Genomic DNA, 6,924 nt, shown 5'->3' with positions numbered 1-6,924 from the left:
ATTTAAAGTACTTATAGTCTTCTTAACGCCTTAAATAGTTAGAAAATAAGTATATTAAATCCTCGCAAAGAAATAATCTTATCTTAGACTTCACAGTGAAATTTTTTATTCTTAATATCGAATAATTTCGATACGCCTTAAAGAGGCTTTATTGTTCTCTAGTATATCTAATATTCCTAGCACCCATTCTTTCGAAGTATTTAAACTCCTCTCCACTTTATTTTAAACCTTCCTTTCTTCTTTCCCATAGCGAAGTTTAATATCGAAAGAATAAATTAAATTAAGACCTTACTAGAGTAAACTAAGTTTCGACGAATATTAGTTCTATTAGATAATATCTCTAACGAGATAGACTTAATAGATATATCTTAAGATATCGCTAATAGTCTATAACTATAATATTAAGCTAAGTACTAATCTAACGAATTTATAACTATATTAAATAAAATTCGTTAGAAGCGAGATGATTTTCGAGAGATTACTACTCGATATTACGTCGTTATAATAAAAAAGAATCTAATTATAAATGATTTATATTAGGTCTATAGAATAATCGAGAAGATAAATTAACTAGCTCGAGACTTCTAAAAGAATATAACTTCTCTATAGCGGAAAGTTAATAGCCTTAAGATATAGTTAATAAAAGACTTATAACTATTATCGATTAAGGAAAAACGCACGCCTAGACATTTAAAAGAGAAATTAGTTAAGATCTTAGATTTACCTCTATTTATTAACGATAGCGATCTTATCTAAGACGACTAATTCTTTAGAATAGAATAGAAATTTAAGGCTAATAGCGATTATTATCTTATCGAGAACTCTAAGATAGTCTACGTAGTCTTATAACTCGGCGATAAGACTATATAATATACGATATATAGAAGACTTCGAAACTCCATTAATCTATATTAATCTTTTACTAAGATTATAAACGAGTTAGTCGATATCTACGAGAACTTAGATCGACGTAGTAATATATTACGTAATATATATACTCTATAGTAAGAAATTTAACTCTTTATCGATTTCTATTTAGACTTTATTCGACTAGGCACTATTCTTAGCTATAACGAAACCCTTATACTAAAGAACTACCTTTTTAAGAAACTAAGAAAGAAATTAAAGAAGGTATAGTAGGTTATAGGAGGTTTTACTACCTTAAAGGCTATAAAAGAATACCTTCAAAAGCTAAATAACTTATAACGTGCTGATTATAAGAATTTTAAGTTTATAAAGATTACTATCAAGTTAACTATAATATAAATATCGACGATAGCACCCGCGATTAATATACGCCTTATACCCGTTATCGAGTTTAATTTAAGTATAACTACTACGCCTCTAAATATTATGATTAATTCGAAATTAAGGGAATTAATATATTATAACTACGGTAAGAAAGATTACTATCGAAAGGACTATATAATAACTATCTAAATCGAGGCCGATAAAAAGATCTTCGAGGAGATACGACTTCACGCGATAGAAATAGATGAAGAATTCGAAATCGATAACGTCGACACTACGAGTAGCGACGATTCTTCTTCGAATTCGGGAAACGAATAGCCTCTTTCAAAGTTACGATAAGAGATACTTATAAAGTATATCTAATAGATATCTTTAATAACGCTCTAGCACGTCGTCCTTTCTATATATAAGTTACGCTATCTTTATAAGAAAGAGAGTATTTACTTTAGAACTCTCTTATAAATAATAAATATATCGGTACTTATATAGTTATAAATAAGTTCTTAATCTTAGCGATATATAAGGCCTTACATCTAAAACTACTCTCACTATTACGATCTAAATCACTAAGGAATTATAACGACCAGATTATAAAACGACTAATTATATACTATTTACTCTCTACGATAATAGTAAAAGATTATTAAGAAGAAATATATCTAATACTAATTGCATTATTGAAATACGATATAATAGTTAGAAAACTATAGATAAATAAATACGAGGTAGTTCTTAATATATTACGGGATAAGATACTCTTTCTATCCGATCGATATAATTATAATAATAATTAAATATTAATAATAAACGACCTCTCCTTTCTATCAACTCCGAAGCTTCGACTATCTATATTATCTACCCTCTTATCTATTATACTAAAACGATAAAGTTCTCTCTTATTTATCTATAATAATGAGACTAATTCGAATATCTTCTCATTAAATGAGGATGAGAATAGTAAGGAGTTTAAGTTTATTAATATCGCTGAGATTAATGTAATAGCTTATTATTAATTAGCCCGTGAAAAAGATAATAAGCTATTTATATTAATAATGAATAAGATCTATAATATATCGCCTATATTATATACGCTTCCCTCTATCTAAATACCTCGCAAAACTCGTATATCGATTAATAAATCGTATCTCTACGACTTAGAAAAGAAATATAAGAGATATTATAGTTCTAACTATCTCATTTAGATTAATAGCGTCGACAAGATTAGTTCTAAGAAGGTAAAACGTAAGCTATCTATAAAGTATTACGATTATCTCGATATTTTCGATAGAACTAAGACGAATATACTTCCTCTATATTATTCTTATAATTACAAGCTCGAATTTAACGATAGCTTTAATAAAACGAAACTTCTAAAAAGTAGAATCTATTTAATATTAGAACACAAATTAAAATAGATAAAGAAGTATCTAGACGAATATCTAAAGAAGGGATTTATAACACTAAGCTATATACTATTCGCCTTATTTATTCTATTCGCGGAAAAGCTAAATAAAGAATTACGTTTTTATATAGACTATCGAAAGCTAAACGCTATTATAAAAAGAAATCGATATCTAATCCTATTAATAGATAAGATTTTAATAAGAATTTAGAGATATAAATATCTCACTCGATTAGATATTATAGCCGCGTTTAATAAACTACGTATATATCCCGATAGCGAGAATTTCACTACTTTTATTATCTCCCTTAAAGTATACAAGTATTAGATTCTCCCCTTCGATCTAATTAACGGCCCGATCACATATTAATAATATATAAATAATATTCTATTCGAATATCTAAACGACTTCTATCAGATTTACCTCGATAATATACTTATTTATAATAAGATAAAAAAGAAATACGTCTAACACGTTAGATAAATCCTCTAGAAATTAAAAAACACCGACCTTTAGGTGAATATCCTTAAGTGCGAATTCCACGTTTAGAAAATTAAGTTTCTAGACTTATTAATATCTATAGACGAGTTATAAATAAACTCTATTAAGATTTAGACTATTATCGAGTAAATTATATCTACTAACCTTAAAGAGATATAAGCCTTTATTAGATTTTATAATTTTTATCGGTAATTTATTAGAGATTTCTCTAAAATAGTTAAACTCATAGTAAAACTCACGATAAAGAAGGCTATATTTGATTAGTTCTTAGCATATTAAGAGGCCTTCTACTTTCTTAAAGTCGCCGTTACTAAAGCTTTAATTCTACGTTATTTCGATAGAATAAAGAACGTTATTCTAGAGACTAACTCTTTCGACTATGTTAACGAAGATATTCTTTTTTAATATAATAATAAGAAAGTTCTTTATCTAATAGTCTTCTATAGTAAAAATCTAATCTCGATCGAGTATAATTATTAGATCTACGATAAGAAACTATTAATAATTATTCGCTATCTAGAATACTAGCGCCCTAAACTGAAATATATAAACGTTTTTATTAAGATCTTTACTAATTATAAAGAACTAATATATTTTACTAAGAAAAGAAATCTTAATTAACGCTAGACTCGATATTTGAATATATTATTAGAATTCAATATAAAGATTATTTATCGATCTAAATCTTAGAACGTTAAGGTTAATATACTTATATGAATAGCTAGATATAAATTAATTAATCTCGAGGATAAACGATTACGCTAATAGTATTAGATAATTCTTATCTTTAATTGATTGAAATTAAATAGCGAATATATCGATATATATATAATTAATAACTCTATCTATTATAAAGTAGTAGAGGCTAATAAGAAAGACGAATATTATATAAAAATTCGTAAGGCTATCGCCGAAAATAAGAATAAGTTTCGAGAAATTACTCTTAGTAAATGCTTCGTATAAGACGAAGTGCTTTATTATAAGAATCGTTTATAGGTATTCGATAATATATATATCGATATTATTCGAGAGGTATATAATTAACTATTCTACGACTATTTCGAGGTAGTATATATCTATAAACTATTTAAAAGAGAATACTATTGGCGAGATATAAGAACTATTATAGCCACCTACGTTAAGAATTACTATATTTATTAGAGAGCTAAGGCGCCTCGCGATCGGAAGTATAATTTACTATAGTCTCTATTAATCCCATAAAAACGATAGTAAGATATATCGATCGACTTTGTTATAGGCTTATCTATATTCGACAGCTATAACGCTATTTAAATAGTAATCGATTAATTTACTAAGGAACGTTACTATATAGCCTATTCCGATATCGATGAAGACACTATCGCTAAGAAGATAGTTAACTTACTACTTAAGAAAGTATTTCATCTATACGATCTATTAATCTTAATAATATCGAATTGAGACTCTTAATTTATAGCTATTATATAAAAGTCTTTTTGCGAGAGACTAGATATTATAGTTAAGCTATTAATAGTCTTTTACTCTAAGATCGATAGATAAATCGAATAAGCGAATTAGGATATAAAGCGTTATCTTCGAATATACTATAATTATATATAGAACGACTAGATAAGATAGCTATCTATTACCGAGTTCGCCGATAATAATACTATCTTATCGACTACTGATATCTTATCTTTCCTCGCGAATAAGGGGTTTCATTCTCGAATAACTTTTAGCTCGAATATTACCGACTACGAGATTATACGTAAGCGTCTTAATACTACTCGAGCGAAGAATATTATAGATTATATAAAATAAGTTCTTAAGTATATTCGGAGTAATATAAACCGCGCTTAGAAGGCTATAGTTATATAAGTTAATAAGTATCGATAAAAGATTACTTTTTAAATAGGCGATAAGATCTTTCTAAATAGCAAGAATATTATCTTTAATCGCTTTTTCTATAAACTAGACTATAAGAGACTCAATTTATTCGAGATTATAGGCCTTATAAAAATCTTATATCATCTAAAACTTTCGCCAACCATAAGAATCCACGACGTCTTTTATCTTAATCTCTTAAGTCTCGCGGTAAATAACCTCTTACTAGGGCAGATAAACCCTTCGCCGAAGTATATTACTATCAACGGTCGAATCGAATAAATTATTAAAGAAATACTTAGCTTTAAATTAATCTATAGTTGTCTTAAGTATAAAGTTAAGTAGAAAGGCCTCGATAATAATCTTAACTGGTATAATGCGGACGGCGGTGAATTCGAAAATTGCTAGAATCTGATGAACGACTTCTATAAGCGATATCCCGAAGAGCCTTATCTATAAAGAAATTAAGGCGAGGGGCCTTTAATAGCGGCAGCGTCCCCGGGCCGAAACTACCTCGAATACCCCATTTTTAATCGAATTAAGACCGTCCGATATCTTTATAATAGCCTCATTTTTTCTAAAACCGAGAATCGATCCCTCAGACTCATTTTAATTAGAAATTACCTTATATATAGCCTTCCGCGTAGGCCCCCGTTGCTAATATAACTCTAAAGACCTTCCGAAGTTATACCAATACACACATGAATTACGTTATCGCTGTTACGAAATATAATTGATATTAGCTAAATAATATATTATAGAGAAGACTATATCAAAGTTACTTAATATTAAATTAGAGTTTTTAGTGTTTACGACTTAGTTTAGTTTAGGAGTTCTTAATTAATTACGTCGCATTATTTCACAGATATTCTATTCGCTTAAATACGAATTCGGAAATTACTATTATTTACTTCTACGTCTATGGGTATGGTTTTCGCTATATTATATCGATTTGCTTTCGGCTAGACCTCCTATATACGTATATACCCCGACTAGCGACGTCGCTATAGCGTAAATATAAAAAGCTGCTATTGTTCTTAATACCTCTAACGGAGAAAGGTACGATACTGGGGTTCCCGGATACGATTATTTCTTTATTACTTTTATTATTTTTTAGACGTTAAGCGTGCATATATATTCATTTTTCTACCTTTCTACTCACTAATTATAGAATATGATTTAACGAAGGGGGGTAGTGTTACGAGCGTACTCTTAATATATCCCTTAGCTCTATAGCTAGCGGGCCTTGGCGGAGGTATCCCCTATTATATTATACCTCCTTTCCACCTATATAGTTCGATACCTTAGTTATCTTATTTAATATATCTATATTAATATTATATCTATATCGATTCTAATAGAGAAAGAGAGAATAAATATAATATAAATAATAAATCTAAATAATAAGATAATAGTATCCTCTATCTCTATAATAGACTTAAATTATAATATTATAATTTCATCTTTAATAATTAACTCTATAGAATTATATCTAAAAAAGCGAGATATTAGAAGATTAATAAAATTATAATTTAAATCGAAATCTCTTAATTAAATAAAATCGATATCTAATTATTAAATTAGATTAAATATTAGATCGATATTTAATATAGATAATTTTTAGAATTTATTTAAATCTTAAAAAGATTATACGCTAGCGCTATAATTCTTTAAGTCGAGACTCTTTAATAATAATATTAATAAATTCTTTTATAACGTTTATTTATAGCGATTCTAAGATAACTATAGCTTTAATAACGCGAAATTATTAAGATATAAGATATAGAATATATATAATAATAATATCGATAGCGATTAAATTAGTTAGTCTTTTAAAATTTATAACTTTAAACTTAAATTAAAATTGAAGATATATTATATTATTTACTTCGATATTATAAGTATT

Source organism: Letharia lupina (assembly GCF_014066315.1).
Source record: "Letharia lupina isolate WasteWater1 chromosome Unknown contig_19, whole genome shotgun sequence".
Taxonomy (NCBI): Eukaryota; Fungi; Ascomycota; class Lecanoromycetes; order Lecanorales; family Parmeliaceae; genus Letharia; species Letharia lupina.
The sequence above is the reverse complement of the archived record's forward strand: the minus strand, read 5'-3'. Positions refer to the sequence as shown.